Here is a 14,833-nt window from a genome sequence, read left to right on the forward strand (position 1 = left end):
AGTCAATGGTTACAGTCGCCTGCTAGGGAGTGCACTGGTTAAATTGTGTTTGCTCCTGATTTTGCTGCTTCATGCCGCGTGAAGGGGCCCTGAAAGGGTTAAAGAAAAGAGCAGGGGCAAGGGGATCGGCTCGGTTTTCCCCTCAGAAACGCCAGGAGCATCATGTCTGATTTTGCAGGGCAGCTTGGAGCGGCGTGACGTGCCGGACAGCGGGGTGTGGAATCTTTACCAAAGATCACCTGTGTCCCAAGTGCGTGTCAGGCATTGGAGTTAACTAGGGTTCACCGTCGCAAGCAAACCCCACCCGTTGGAAACAGTCTGGCAAAAAGATCCCCTTTCGATGGCTCCACTCTCCCGCTCTCGGGATGTCATAAAGTCGCCCGTTCCCTGCTCAGCCACAGGGCGGACGACACTTGAGCATCTACTGTTAAAAACCATTGGCTGACGCAGGGCTGGATCCAGTCCCAAACCTGCCAGCCCTTCATAGACCCAAACAAGGGCCCAGCCCCGACCCGCCTTCGGCCCCCGTCTCTTCGGGTCTCGTGGAGTTCGTGGAGCTCTGTGACGCAGACGGCCTGAGTCCAGCGCGAAATCAACCAGAGACTTTCCAGCGAGGGGAGTGAGCCTGGCACGTGGGAGCACTGCTATCCTCATACAGCTGCGCCCGTCCCGGGAGCAGGCCGGGGTCTCGCCCAGTGGAATTAAACCAGTGCAACTCTGAGGGTCCCAGGGCCTTCCAGTGCAGCAACAGAGGGGTTAACCAAACCTGCGGCCCCAAAGGTGCGGCCAGTGGCTCCGCCTGATCAGGGTGCTCCCTGGGCAACAGGGGGGGAACCCTAGGGTCCGGCCTCCTTTGGAGCAGATCAAGAGGTGAGGACTAAGGGGACTACAGGTCCCAGCATGCATTGCAGCCAGGTGTGTCCTGTGGAGGGGTGGGCTCTGGCTGGGGAGCCCAGACCTGTGGATTTGTCTCCCTGAGGGTACCCCGGCAAGCAGCAGCTCTCCAGGCTGGCTGTGGAAGGGCAGCGGGGTGGGCTGGGAGGTCCCACCCAGGGTGGAGCTAGAGGCAGGGCAGGGATCCTGAGCAGATGCCCAGGGGCTCCTGTTCCCTTAGAATTACTGCACCCCCTGCTTGGAAGCGCAGTGCAGACACCAGGGGGCACCAGCTGTCCAGTGGTGAGTGATGGGATCAGGTGCAATGGCTAAACCGGCTCCCTGGGCTTGGCAAGGAACCTGTGGCAGGAGGCTGGAGAAGGGGCTACCTGCAAGCAGCAGGGACAGAGTTAAACAGGGCTTGGCATTTCCCTTCTCTGCTCAGCACTCCCCAAGGCCCACAGCCCCCCACGATCCGGGCTACAGCATCCTGGCGTCCGTAGCTGTACGCAGCTTTCCGGAGCAGGCAGCCCCCCCCCGCACGGTTAATTGCTAACAGCTGCATCTGGGAGCTGGCAAAATCTCCTCAATCCCCAGTACAGCCGCTTGGCACTCAGGCCTAAGTGAATTAGCAGCCCCCAGAGATGCTCCTCTTCCAATTAGTGCTGAGAACAGAGACCTCCCCTGGGGTCCTGGAGTGCTAATAACCCGGCTGCACTCAGCTGCAGGGAAAAGCCCAAGCAGGTGCCCTCCAGCCCTGCCCAGTGTATTTCCCACAGCCTATTCTCTGGGCCTTTGCCCAGTTTCAGATCACCTGGGATCTGCCAGCTCCAGGCAATTACTTATTATTACTTCATGTAAACCCTTTGTGTAATGCGCCATGCCTTGCGTTTGTCCTGCCTTGGCAGTGTTGCGTTTTCTTTGCTAGCTTGAGTATAAGGTAGGCAACAGCTACACCTAAGAAAATCATTCCAGCCCAGAGCGCAAGATCAAGGCAGGACGGGCTGTGCTGGTGAAGAGAGGAGCCCCTAAAAGGAGCTGCGGTAGAAGAAGAGAACTGGCAGGCCCCACCGGTGAGCCCTCAAATATCCTAATGGCTTTGTGTCTGTGTGTGTGAGAATATGTGGCTGGTGAAACTGACAACACCGTAGACTAAGGGAAGGCCCCCGCCGCAAGACACGGAGTAGGCAGATGGGTGGCAGAGCAGGGACTAGAACCCAGGAGTCCTGGTTCCCAGTCACCAGCGTCTGGCCTCAGATGCTGCTTCCTAGCAGAGCCATGGTAGCCTGCACCTCGCCTAGCTGAAGAGAGAGGGACTCCAGGTGCTGCGGACAAAGCCGCGAGGCAATTCCACATACGCCTGGTCCTTCAGCTAGCTAAAGGAGATCTGCTGTAGCTGCCTCCAGTCGTAGGGCTCTGGTCCTCTCCGTGGGGAGCCCTCTCGGCCACCCTGCAGCATTCCCAGCAGGGGAGATGCAGTCCAACCAAGGAGCCCAGCCCAAACTACAACTCCCATGAGGCACTGCACCAACATTTGGCTGTCTAAACATTTCACTTCCCGGCTGAAATATTTTGGCTCAAGATTTTTCCACCCACATTTCCTAACCAGCTCCCCAGAGCGCAATGCAAAAAGTAAATCGCCAGGCAGACTTCTGCAGGGCAGGGTCTGTCTCTTGTGATGCGTCTGCACCGCACCTCGTGCACCGTGGGGCCCGGAGCTCGGCAGCTGCCTCTCGGTGCTGTGGCCTCAGAAATAACAGAGCTGGATTATGCAAACGGAAATACTTTTGAACCCTGGGTGCATCATTGTAGTGGCTAGAACCACAGGGCTGGAAGCGCCAGGGGCGACAGGGGATGGATCACTGATGATTCCCTGTCCTGTTCATTCCCTCTGGGGCAACCTGGCCCTGGCCACTGTCAGCAGACAGGACACTGGGCTGGATGGACCTTGGGTCTGACCCAGTCTGGCCGTTCCTATGTTCTTAACACAAACATTCAATCATCACAATTAATCCTTTCGTTCTGCAAGGTACAAAAAATAGTGGTTTTTTTAAGGCGATCTTTTAATTTGTCCGTTTCTTTCTTGATGTGCCCGGCGGGGGAAGGTTAAACTCAGAGTTAAGGAAAGTAGACTGAAGGGGGGCCTAATAAGCCTTCAAATCTGTGAAGGGCTGTTCTAAAGAGGCCAGTGAGCGATCAGTTGTTCTCCACATCCCCTGAGGACAGGAGAAGCAGTAATGGGCTTAATCTAACCAGGGCAATTTAGGTTGGATATTAGGACAAACGCACAGGGCAGCAGGCTGCAGAATCGGCTTCCCAGGGAAGTGGTGGAAGCCCCGACGCTGGAGGGTTTTCAGACCAGGCTGGACAAACACCTGTCAGGGCTGGTCTAGGGTTACTTGGTCCTGCCTCAGCGCTGGGGGCTGGACTTGGTGACTTCTCGAGGTCCCCTCCAGCTGGAGTCTGTGAGAAAATTGCTAAGTCGGAGAACAGTTTGGCCATGGAAGAAAGTGGGTCTGGTCTGCTCCTGCAGATCCATCTGCAGAACGGAGAAGAGGAAAGGCCCGGCTGCTGGGGCTCGCTACCGTGACCGTAGAGCCCAGTGGTTACACGAGGTCACGCTAACAAGCCAGGCGGTTCAGAAGAGAGACCAGGAAATGGCACAGGGTGTCATTAGCCCAGGGAACTCCCTGCCACAAGATGCTGTTGCCTAGTGGTTCAGTGAGCGACAAATAGGGCTCGGGGGTGTGTTTCATTGAGAACGGTGGCTGCGATGTTACAGGCCAGAGTCAGTTACGAGGCTGCTGTAACCGCTGGGGGGAGGGTGTGACCCTGCCCCAGCATGGCCCTGCGGTGCCCTAGGGCCAGGGGCAGCTCCCAGGGGGCTCCCCCAGAGAAGGGCCGTTTGGCAAGATGAGCACGTGGCAAATCTGCCCCCCAGCCTGGCAGGGGAGGGGGAAACCCCCGCCCTCCCGCTACCGAGTCCCTAGAGCCTGGGCTCCTAAAGGCAGGGCGAGGGGCTCGCCTCCCCGCGCTGCCCTGAGCTCGCTTGAGCCAAGGGGCTCGCTCTGCAGCAGGCGGCTTGTCCTGCGCCTTGCGCGCTTGGGAAGGGAAAGGAAATTTGCACCCGGCCCCTTGCCTCGGGCCCGACCCGCCAGGGAGCGGCCTCCATTGCACCCCCCACCCCCCGCCGGAAGAGGCCGCGCAGAGCCCCGGGCTGCGCCGGGGTTTGCAAACGCGGGACGTCTCCAGGGACCGGGCTGCGGGCGCCGCCGCTCCCCGGGGGCCCTGCACGGGGGGGGCGCGGTTTGCAAAAGCCGGGGTCGGTGGTCGCTGCGCCGATTCCTGCCCCGCGCAAAAAGCGACGCAGGGCGCAGTTTGCGGGGCCTTCGTGGGGGCGGCTGCTCTCGCCCTGCCGCCTCCCCGGGCCGGGCCCTGGCAGCTCCCCGGCCCGCTCCGTGCGCTTCCCTCGCGGTCTCTGGTGTCGCCTCTTCGCCCCGGGCCCGGAGCTGCTCTTGCTAGACGCTCCCTGAGCTGTTTCAAGGCTCCCCCCGCTCCGCCCTTCCCCTCCCCCTTGCCCCAGACCCCAAACTCCTCGCTGAACAACCGGGGCAACTTTTAGCGGCTCCCCAGCTGCCGCCCTTGGGTCCCACCCCTGAGCCCCTGTCCCTCCCTGCAGGCGGGTCGGAGGTATCCAGTGCGAGCCCCCCCAGCACCCTGGGGTGAGGGGCCCCCTGGAATCCCCGCTGCTGAGCCTCAGCTCCCAGGATCAAGCTCTTGTTTATGTGAAGAATTTCTGCGCCCTTAAAAGGGCGATGGCTGGGGAGGAGTGGGGACGGTGACACCTCCTACCACCGTGGGCCTTGTAGGGGGATGCACACACGTCGGCTCCACCCCTTTTGTACCCCCCAAGGGGAGAGCACCCGGCCAGGGGCACCTGAGATTGCAATGGGCTGGGGCAGTATTAGGAAAATAAACCCATGGCCCTGCAGGCATGGTCCCCCCCCTTTGCACAGCTTGGGCGGGGGGGAGGGCTGTCAGATCCTGGCTGCAGCTGTGGGCCCCTCTCGGAGACCCCATCTGGCGTATTGTGCTCAGAACCTGCCAGAGAGCGATGGAGCGGGGTTCAGAGAAGAGCCAGGAGGCAAGGTTAAGAGAGTTTGAATTTGGCTAAGGGAGAGGGGCCCTGGGGGCAGCTGGTGAATAGCTGGAGGGTAAAGCTGGGCCCAGGGGGGAGGGTGTGTGGCTAGGCATGCGGGGGTTTGTGGGAGGAGTTAAGAAACCCAAACGTTGGGCAGTAGCGGCTTTGGGATGGTGCGAGGTTTGGGAATCCTGACCCCAAGGGAAGGACTTCTCCATCTCTCCAGGGCCGTACCCACAACCCAGCCCCACAGTGCTGCGGGCTTCTTGTGCACTTACGTATTGATATAACAGTCAGTCTTTCTTCCCTTCCCAGCGAGGAGGAGAAAGATGGCGAAGATGGGGGTATTCAGTGTGTCTTTGTGAGAAGAACTAATTGAGGGGAAACCAAGTCACCAAGGGGAGTTTGGCATTCCGTTCCCTGTATGGTGTGGTCCATGGTCCTTTCTTTCTAGTGGCAGTGAGTTCCACCGTCTGGGGCCGGCTCCCAGGATGGTTCTGTCTCCTGCGCTCACTAGCGCCCCCTACTGGGTGACGGTGTCACTGTCTGTGGGGCCCGGACTGTGGCAGAAGGTTGTGGAAGGGGGCGTCTCTCGGGCCAATCCCATGGCTGGGGGAGGGCAGATGGGAGTGTTGGGACAGAGATCTTGCACTGGGCTCCATCACTGAGAAGCCGGTGCTGGGGCGATGGGCTCGTGGCACCTGGTGTTGCTGGGTGGGCAGGCTGCGGCGTCTGGACCTGCTGGAGCTTTCTCTGGGCAGATGGCTCTGTCCAGGGTGAGAATGGCCTGCACTGACCGTGCTGGGAGGTCCCATGTAGGGAGGGCAGCGTGGCTTGGTCTGGGTCAGGCAGGGCAGGGCGCAGGCATCAGGCCAGGTACAGATGGGAGGGATGCTTGGCCGCCATGGCTACTTGGACATCAGTAGGAATCAGGATAGAGGAGGCGAACCTCCCCCCCATGCCCCCATGGCTGATGTAGCAATGGGGAGGGGGGGAGGAAGGGGGCTGGACAGCCAGCAGGTGAGTAGAGAAGAGACAAGCTCTTCAAACCATTTCTCCTGTCCTGTCCGGGTTCCCCACGGCTCTGCCCAGGGGCTGAGCTCAGGAGACGGGGCTGTTTCCATGTGATGCGCTCACAGAGCTGGGGGCCGCCTGTGTCCTGTTGGCCCCAAGCCCCCTGCTGCTTCCCCCTGGCTCCATAGAGATCCTAGACGAGAGGGGGGGAGCGCTGAGCCCTGGGGGGGGACTCTGGGGGTGGAGGACCCCACTGGGGTTGGTGTGAGAAGAAATGCCTGCACCATTGCAGGGCGTCTCCATTCACCTGGCTGCCCCTTGGAGGAGGGATGGATGGACACGTTCGATGCCAGCAGGAGGAGGACAGACAGACGGCCCCTGTCCAGCCAACCCCTGCATTGTCTCTTGGCTTCAGCGCTGTGGGCCCGTTAATGATGAGCAATAACGATTCCCTGGGTTGCTCTCTAGTAGTGAATCCCTGACCCTCCTGATACAGCATCCGGCTTCGCTCCTTCTCCCACATTCCCACTGTGCTGCATGGGCCACCATGGCACCGTCACCTGCAGCCTGTTCTCCAGGCTGATTGTAAACCTCTCGAGCCCCAGGGCCCTGCAGCCGCCTCCCGCTTCTCCAGTGCCGCCCTCTTTGTGGGCTCTGCTCCTCGGGGCACCCTCCTAGCTCGGGTCTGACTGCTAGCTCCTCGGGGCAGGGGCCTTTGCGCTGCAGCCTCGGTCAGCCCATGTGGTTTGCAGGAAAGCTGCTCTCTGGCAAATCGTGGTGCTGCCCCATGGAGGGGAGATAGGGTGGGGAGGGGGGAGGCATGTCGGTGGCTCCCAGAAGGGGGTGGGGGCCTGCAGCAGCCGGTGGAGGTTTCTGAGCATTGTCCCTGATCATCTTAAGGGGCTCACGGGGTCCCAGAGCTGGTGATTAACGCCAGATCCTGCTCTGGGGCCCTTGGGCAGATTTTGACCAAGCACCCGAAGGCCCAGGAATGGCCAAACCGCGGCCTGCTGCATTTTCCCCCTGGATGACGCCTCTTGGTGCTTTACTGCTGAGGTGTGACTTGCAGACACTACAAGCCCCAGCATGCAATGCTCCCCTTTGATGCCCCTGAGAGCTGCAATGCATGCTGGGAGCAGTGGTCCCTGCCAGTCACAACTCCAGGTAATTGACAAGGGAGGCTGCCAGGCCGTCTCCCCATTTCACGCCAGTGGGACTGGAACAGTGGCTGGGGGGCTGGCTGAACTGCTGCACAGGATGGGTTTGGGGGGCAGAGTGGGCCTGGTCCATCCACTGTCTATTCATCCACGGGGGGCAATGCAGGTGCAGTGGGCCCCCCGTAGTCTCCCCGCACAGCCTAGACCCCCCTCAACTCCTCGGGGCAGATCCTCGGCTGGTGTGCACTGCTGTAACTCTGTTGATCCCAGTGGAGCTACACTGATGTATAAAGGGTTGGACCATTGACCTGTTTCATTTCCCCTCCCTGCCCCCAATCCCTGCTGAAAAGAGCACCAGCCTATTGATGGTCAAACCCCGCACAGAGGGCAACGGCTGTCTGGAATCCCCCATGCGTCTGTACGTGCCAGGATGCCACCTGGCCTAGGTTTCAAGCAGAGGGGAGGAGAAGTGAACAGTAGATTCCCAGGACAGCAGGGTCCATGGTGATCATCTAGTCTGACCTCCTGGATAATCCCAGCCAGAGACCTGCCCCCCAATCGCTCCTAGAGCAGATCCCTTAGAAAACTAGCGATACTTGATCTAAAGATTGTCAGCGATGGAGAACCTGCCACAACTCTCGGTCAATTGTTCCAATGGTTAATTACCCTCAGTGTAACCAATCTACACCTTCTTTTCAGGCTGAATTTGTCTAGCTTCAGCTTCCAGCCACTGGGTTGTGTTATCCATGACTCTGCTAGACTGAGGAACCCATTTCTAAATATTTGTTCCCCTGGTTGGTACTTATAGACTGCAATCGAGTCACCCTTTAAGCTTCTCCTTGTTAAGCTAAATAGATGGAGCTCCTTGGGTCTCTCACTCTAAGGCAGGTTTTCCAATCCTTTGATCATTCTCATGGCTCTTCTCTGACCCCTCTCCAGTTTATCAGCCTCCTTCTTGAACTGTGGGCACCAGCACTGGACTCAGGATTCCAGCAGTGGTTGCACCAGGGCCAAATCCAGAGGTCAAATAACCTCCCTGCTCCTCCTCGGGATTCCCCTCTTTACTCCAGGATCGCATGAGCCCTTTTGGCCACAGCATCACACTGGAAGCTCCTGTTCCACTGATCAGCCCCCAGGGCCCCCAAATCTTTTTCAGTGTCAATGCTTTGCAGGAGGGAGTCCACCAATGGGCATATGGCTGGCGTTCGTTCTTCCTAGATGCATACCCTTACATTTTGCCATATTAAAGTGCATAATGTTTGCTTGTTCCCAGCTTAAAGAAGAAAGATTTCTTTATTGGCAAGCTTCTCCAGCCATAATTCTGATGAGCTTTTTCACTCTCTGTCTTAGACTCTTGCATTCACTTACGGCACTGAACCCAGCTGCCTGAAACCACTCCCCTGAAATCTGTCAGTCTGTCCCTCCTCAGCTTCTCCATGTCCCATGATGTTTATAATATCCTCGCCACTGGCCTCGGACTGTTGCTTTGCCCCCTGCTTGGTCCTGCAAACAATCTCTTTGATTCGTTCTGTTCGGTTTGCACTGGAAGGCGGTGATGTCTGTCTGTCTGTCTGACCCGGTGCTAGGGCTCCTGTCACCCTGGTGACTCAGTGGCAGACATTGTGTTTGATTTCATTGTGTTTGATTAAGGGGCCCCATCCTGCCGGCCCTGCACACTCGGGATTTAACCCAAAGGCCTTAGAAAGACTCCCGTTGATTTCAGGCAGTTTTGGAGCAGGCCCTTCGGCTTTACCACTGAAGCCAAGAAGATACACCTCTACCCCGATATAACGTTGTCCTCGGGAGCCAAAAAAACCTTGCCGCATTATATCAAACTTGTTTTGATCCACCAGAGCGTGCAGTCCGCCCCGGGGAGCGCTGCTTAACCGCGTTACAGCCGAATTCGTGATTCGTGTTCTATCAGGTTAGAGTCGTATTTGCGTGAATGTAGCCACAGGATCAGGCCCGGCAGGTCGGCTAATTTGCCACCGACGCTCAGCAGGGGGCTCTGGAGGAAACAATCATTGCTGTTTTCTCGATTTATTGAGTATGGTCCTGCTTCATTTCAACTTCCAGGTAACTTTTCCTACGCGAGCACTCGTTAGTAATTACGTTTATTAAGGGAGCACTTAGGGCCAGCGAAGATCAACCCTCCACTGAGCTAGGCACTGTGCAAACACGGAAGTAGGTCTCATCTACACTACAGACCTATATCGCTGTAACTACATCACTCAGGGGTGTGAAAAACCCACACCCCAGACTGAGGTAGTTACACCGACCTAACCCCCTCCCTCCCCGTGCAGACAGTGCTGTGTGGGCGGGAGAACTTCTCCTACCAACATAGCTACCACCTCCTGGGTAGGTGGTTAACTGCCCCGATGGGAGAGCTCTCTCCTGGCGTCTCCGTTAAAGCACGGCAGCTGTGTCGCTAGGTAGACGTGCCCTCACATCCAGGCCTCACACCAGCGAACGTCCAGACTCAATGGACAATACAGAGACGGTGAAAAGGGGATGTAACATACAAGCAGAGTGCTGATTTGCAGACAGACCTCATGAGACAAGAGGGAAGGGTGGACTAGGGGGTTAAATGGAGCCTGTGAAGGATTGTAAAACACTGTCATGGTTTATTCCCCAAAGGTGGTGGTGGGAGTTCGTTATTATTATATATAATTTACCCTCCTGCTTGTGTTTTTTTTTTTTTTTTTATGTGTAGGAATCTCACATGGACTCTCCCTGCTTTGCGCTAGATGGAGGTTTGCAGGGGTAGGGGTTGTGAGGTAGCACGCCTTAAATACACGGGTAGGAGGGGTAACTGTAACAAAGATGCCCTTTCTCCCACGCGTTCATTGGGCTTCCGGATGAAGCAGGTTTAAACAGTCTGATGAGAGCAATGTTGTGGTGGGAGTCACCAGGTGGCACCATTACATGTCATCTCACACCTTCGCTTTCTCAGCCCGTGAGCCATCTTGGAAGGAACGCTGCATTGGTGTGAGTTTGTGATTTCAACTCCTTTTGGAGGCACCAGTGGCAAGCAGCAAGGCAGTTGCCCCTTTGCCTGAAGCTGCTCCCTGGAAACTGGGCACCGGTGGAGGGGCTGAAATCCCTTCAAGAGAATTTGGCTGTGTATCCTTTGTGACCACCTCTGTTCCAGGACTGGTTCAGATAGTGTTTAAAACAAAAAAACCCCACATCTTGGTTTCACTGATTCCCTTTCCCATGAGAAGCCAGCCAGCAAGGCCTCAGCAGAGGGACGACAATAAAAAAGCTCTCATCCCATTGCAGTTGCTCAGAATCTAAACACACAGAGGCCTGAGGAGGGGAAACTGAGGCAGAGAGCAGAGACGTGACAGGTCCAAGTCATCCAGTAGGTCAGTGGCAGAGATGGGGGTATTGTCCAGATCTCTTGAGCCCTAGGCTAGTGCCCAATTCACTGGACCATTCCCTATGCTTAAATACTGACTTCCTTTGTAAAGTGTTTTGAGATCTGCTGATAAAAGATATGAAATAAGAATTAGGTATTTATCATTAACTGACTCATGCTCTGGTCATACATTATTATTATTTACTGCAAGGCTCCCAACTCAGTATGAAACTACCCGACCTATGTTCAGCATACTTAACGTTTTTAAAGTAATTTTAAATTTAATTTTAAAAGGCTTGTCCTTGCTTTTCAGAGATTCCCAGGCCACAAGGGGCCATTCTGATCATCAGCTGGTGTGCTCTGCTGTACACAGGCCAGAGAACTTCCCCCACAAAGACTTCCCAGAGCAGATCTTTTAGAGAAACAGCCAGTCCTGAGTTAAAAATTGTCAGTGATGGAGAATCCACCACAACCCTTGGTAAATTGTTCCAGTGGTGAATTACTCTCACCATTCAGAATGTGCGCCTTATTTCCAGTCTGAATTTGTCTAGCTTCAACTTCCAGCCATCGGGTCGTGCTAGAGTTTTCTCTGCTAGGCTGAAGAGCCCTTTACTAAATATTTGTTTCCCATATAGACACTTATAGACTGCGGTCAAATCACCTCTTAACCTCCTCTTTGTTAAGCTAAGCAGGTGGAGCTCCTTGAGTCTAGGGAAGGTTTTCTAACCCTTTCATCATTCTCGTGGCTCTTCTCTGCCCCTTCTCCAATTTATCAACCTCCTTCTTGAACTGTGGGCACCAGAGCTGGACACAGGATTCCAGCAGTGGTTGCACCAGGGCCAAATACAGAAGTAAAGTAACCTCCCTGCTCCTCCTTGAGATTCCCCTGTTTGTGCATCCCAGGATCACATTAGCCCTTTTGGCCACAGGGTCACGCTGGGAGCTTGTGTTCAGCTGATTATGCACCATGACTCCCAAATCTATTTCTAAATCACTGCTTCCCCCATCCTGTAAGTACGACCTGCACTCTGTGTTCCTAGATGTTCATATTTACATTTACAGTATATAGTTGGCTTGTGCCCAGTTTACCAAGCGATCCAGATTTGGGTCAGTGACCTGTCCTCTTCCTTATTTACCCGTCCCCCATTTTTGTGTCCTCTGCAAACTTTATCAGGGATGATTTTATGTTTTCTTCCAGGTCACTAATAAAAATGTTAAATCGCACAGGGCCAAGAACCGATCCCTGCAGGACCCCCCTTAGAAACACACCCACTCAATGATGATTCCCTGTTTACAGTTACATTTTGAGACCTCTCAGTTAGCCAGTTTTTAATCCATTTAAAGTGTCTACATTTTATATCATTCTAGTATTTTAATCAAAATGTCGTGCAGTACCAAGTCAAATGCCTTACAGAAGTCTAAGTCTATTATATCAACACTATTACCTGTATCAACCGGACTTATAATCTCATCACACACACACACACACACAAAAATCGCCTGACAGGATCTATTTTCCGTACACCCACGCTGATTTGCATTAATTACATTACTCTCCTTTAATTCTTTATTAATCATGCTTGCACTGGCATGTTGACAATATCTTCTCTGGGAAATTTAAATTTAACCAGCGTTGCTTGCAGGGTCAATAAACATGATTTATTGTGGGGCCCACCAAAATTGTTAGCTATTTACTTAAAAAGAAATTGATTGCTGGGACTGGTGGATTTAAAATCTCATTACAAATCCTAAATGGTTTGGGGCAGTAGCTGTCTTTTTGCTCTGTGTTTGTACTGCACCTGGGGCAGTAGATTCTGTGTCCATGACTGGGGCCTAGGCCCTACAGTAAGTAGTAATACAAATAATATCAAGAACTAAAGAGGATACTAGCTTGGGAACAATGTTCCCTTTAATTTTTGATAGGCCGTGTGCGCAAAAAATTGCTTCTGTGCAAATGTTTGTGCGCGCGGTGTTTCGCTGTGTGTGCAGGGTTTAGGATCACGCACAGCTGAGAGGGACCAGTGCTTGGGAGGCATTGCAAATATCCCTGAGGGCAGCGAAAGGGTGTGACAAAGATTTGAAATGCAGGAGGAAATAATGCAGGAGGAAAATAAAATGAGGAGAGCTGGTTGAAAAACGCAAGGGCGGGGAGGGCTCGGGGGACATTTCAGTGGAATTGTTCTTTAAAAGTTTTCCATGGAAACTTTTTTTAATTTTTCAGCATAAATTCAAAACCCAAAATATTTTTGCCAAAGAAGAAAATATTGCTATTTGGAAATGCTGCCATGGTACCTCATGGGAGCTGTAGTTTGCATGCCTCATGCTTCCATTCTCCTCCATGGGCTGGGCTCCTTGATTGGACTACATCTCCCATGGTGCACCATCTCTCGATCGCACCTCTTGGAGAGGGGAGTGCATCATGGAAGCCTAGTGTCATGGTGCATCATGGGAAATGTAGTTTGGCCAGGGAGTTTGGCCTATAGAACAGAAAGGGGAGATGACATAACTGAACTACAACTCCCATGAGGCAGGTGGCAGCATTTTCAAGTCAAAACACGGAGGTTTTCAGCTGCAATGTTTTGTTCAGTTTTTTTTTTTAACCAAGAAATACAATTTCCCACTGAAAGCAGACACTTTTACCAAAAAAAAAAGAGCAGTCAAATCCCCAATTTCCTGTTGAAAAACAATTTTGACCTCAAAAAATACAGAGGGGAGCTGGGAGAACAGTGCCTCACAAGAAATGGTTAAAAGAGAAAGACCTGTCCAGTGTGGTTAAAAGCTGGAGAACACAGTGAGCAGAGAGCTGCTGGAAGGATGGATGCTGGAGAAAGAGGAGTTAGTTAGGGCAGCTCTTGGGGATCTAAGTAAGAGAAATGGGATGAAATGAAGTTGGGAAACCTAAGCTGGACATCAGGGGAAGCTTCTGATGGTGCGATCCACTGGGTTGTGGGAGCAGCTTGCCCGAGGAAGGGATAGGGTATCTAAAACCGGACTGGACATGCTCTAGGAAATATACCATAGGGCCCAGCATGAGGATTGGAGAGAGCCTGATGGTCCTTTTCCATGACTAATTTCCCCGATTCTCTTAACTGTCCAGGGGATGCTTTTTGTTTTCCGTGGGCAGATAAATCTGTCTCTCTGGTCTGTCCAAAACCAGATCCCCGCTTGTAAAATTATCCCTCAGATACAAGCCAGCAAAATTGCCCAGCAATTAAAGTGACAGACACCCTGAATGAAGGCAAAGCAGTTGATAGCTTGGGTCCCGATCCTGCAAATACTTGTGCACCTGAGCAATTATATCCCCGAGAGTAACTTCGTGGGGCTCCAGGCAGGGGTAGGGATCCATTTCCGGGATCTGAGCCACACAGAGTTTCTGCTAGCTGTGTACGTCTGAAGCCTGAAATGAACACAAGTGCATTTATTACTGTGGGAAATGCCTACAGACATGGCAGGCTATTGAGTGCATTTGTGAGCACCTCTCAAATGTGTTTATTTCAACACACAGCCCCTTCAACTATCTGTTTAAAGAGCACGTTGAAGGGGGAAAAGCCCAAAGCAACAACTTACAAAACCCGTTGTTAGTGCAATGGTCAGGTTGAGGTTTTGCAACAATCCAGATTTTCCAACGGAGGGGGGGACACCCTGCTCTCAGTTGCAATCGCTTAAATCAGAAATGTCTTCCTTGAAGTCAGCGGAGTCACTCCAGATTTACACAGGCAGAATGTAAACCATGCTTCACAGCCATTGAATCTCAACCAGGTAGCATATACTCTGTCTTAAGGCATAAATGGAGCTATCCTATCAGATAATCCATACACCCACAGCTGCTGTGGGATCCATACAAGATGTGATGTGTTTCACCTCTCAGCATTCGCACAGGGTTGGCAGTGACTAGGATACACCCAGGGTATGTCTACAGTGAAGTGTAAGCCCGGGCTCAGACCCAGGCTCGAGCCAAACCTCTCTTCTGTCCACACACAGATCTGTCTGACGTGGGAAGTGGAAAGGTACGTGCAGGCTGCAGCGCAGGAGGAGAGCCGTGCAGCGCGTTTCCTGGAGGAGGACTGGCGCTCGAGGCAGATAAGAGTGCAGAAGAAAGATTTGTTGGAGAGGCTGCCTGTGTGAATAGCCATGATAGTTCGGGCAACTGCTTCACCCTGACTGCGTCCTGCAGGCCAGGAACGCATTGGACAATAATCTAGGTGGGTGGCCTATGCAATGCTAGTGGGACAGAGCAAACATGCCCCCTGCAGCCCTCCACTCCCAAGTGCATGCTACTCGTGGTGG

The sequence above is a fragment of the Eretmochelys imbricata genome, chromosome 11 (genome assembly GCF_965152235.1).
Source record: "Eretmochelys imbricata isolate rEreImb1 chromosome 11, rEreImb1.hap1, whole genome shotgun sequence".
NCBI lineage: Eukaryota > Metazoa > Chordata > Testudines > Cheloniidae > Eretmochelys > Eretmochelys imbricata.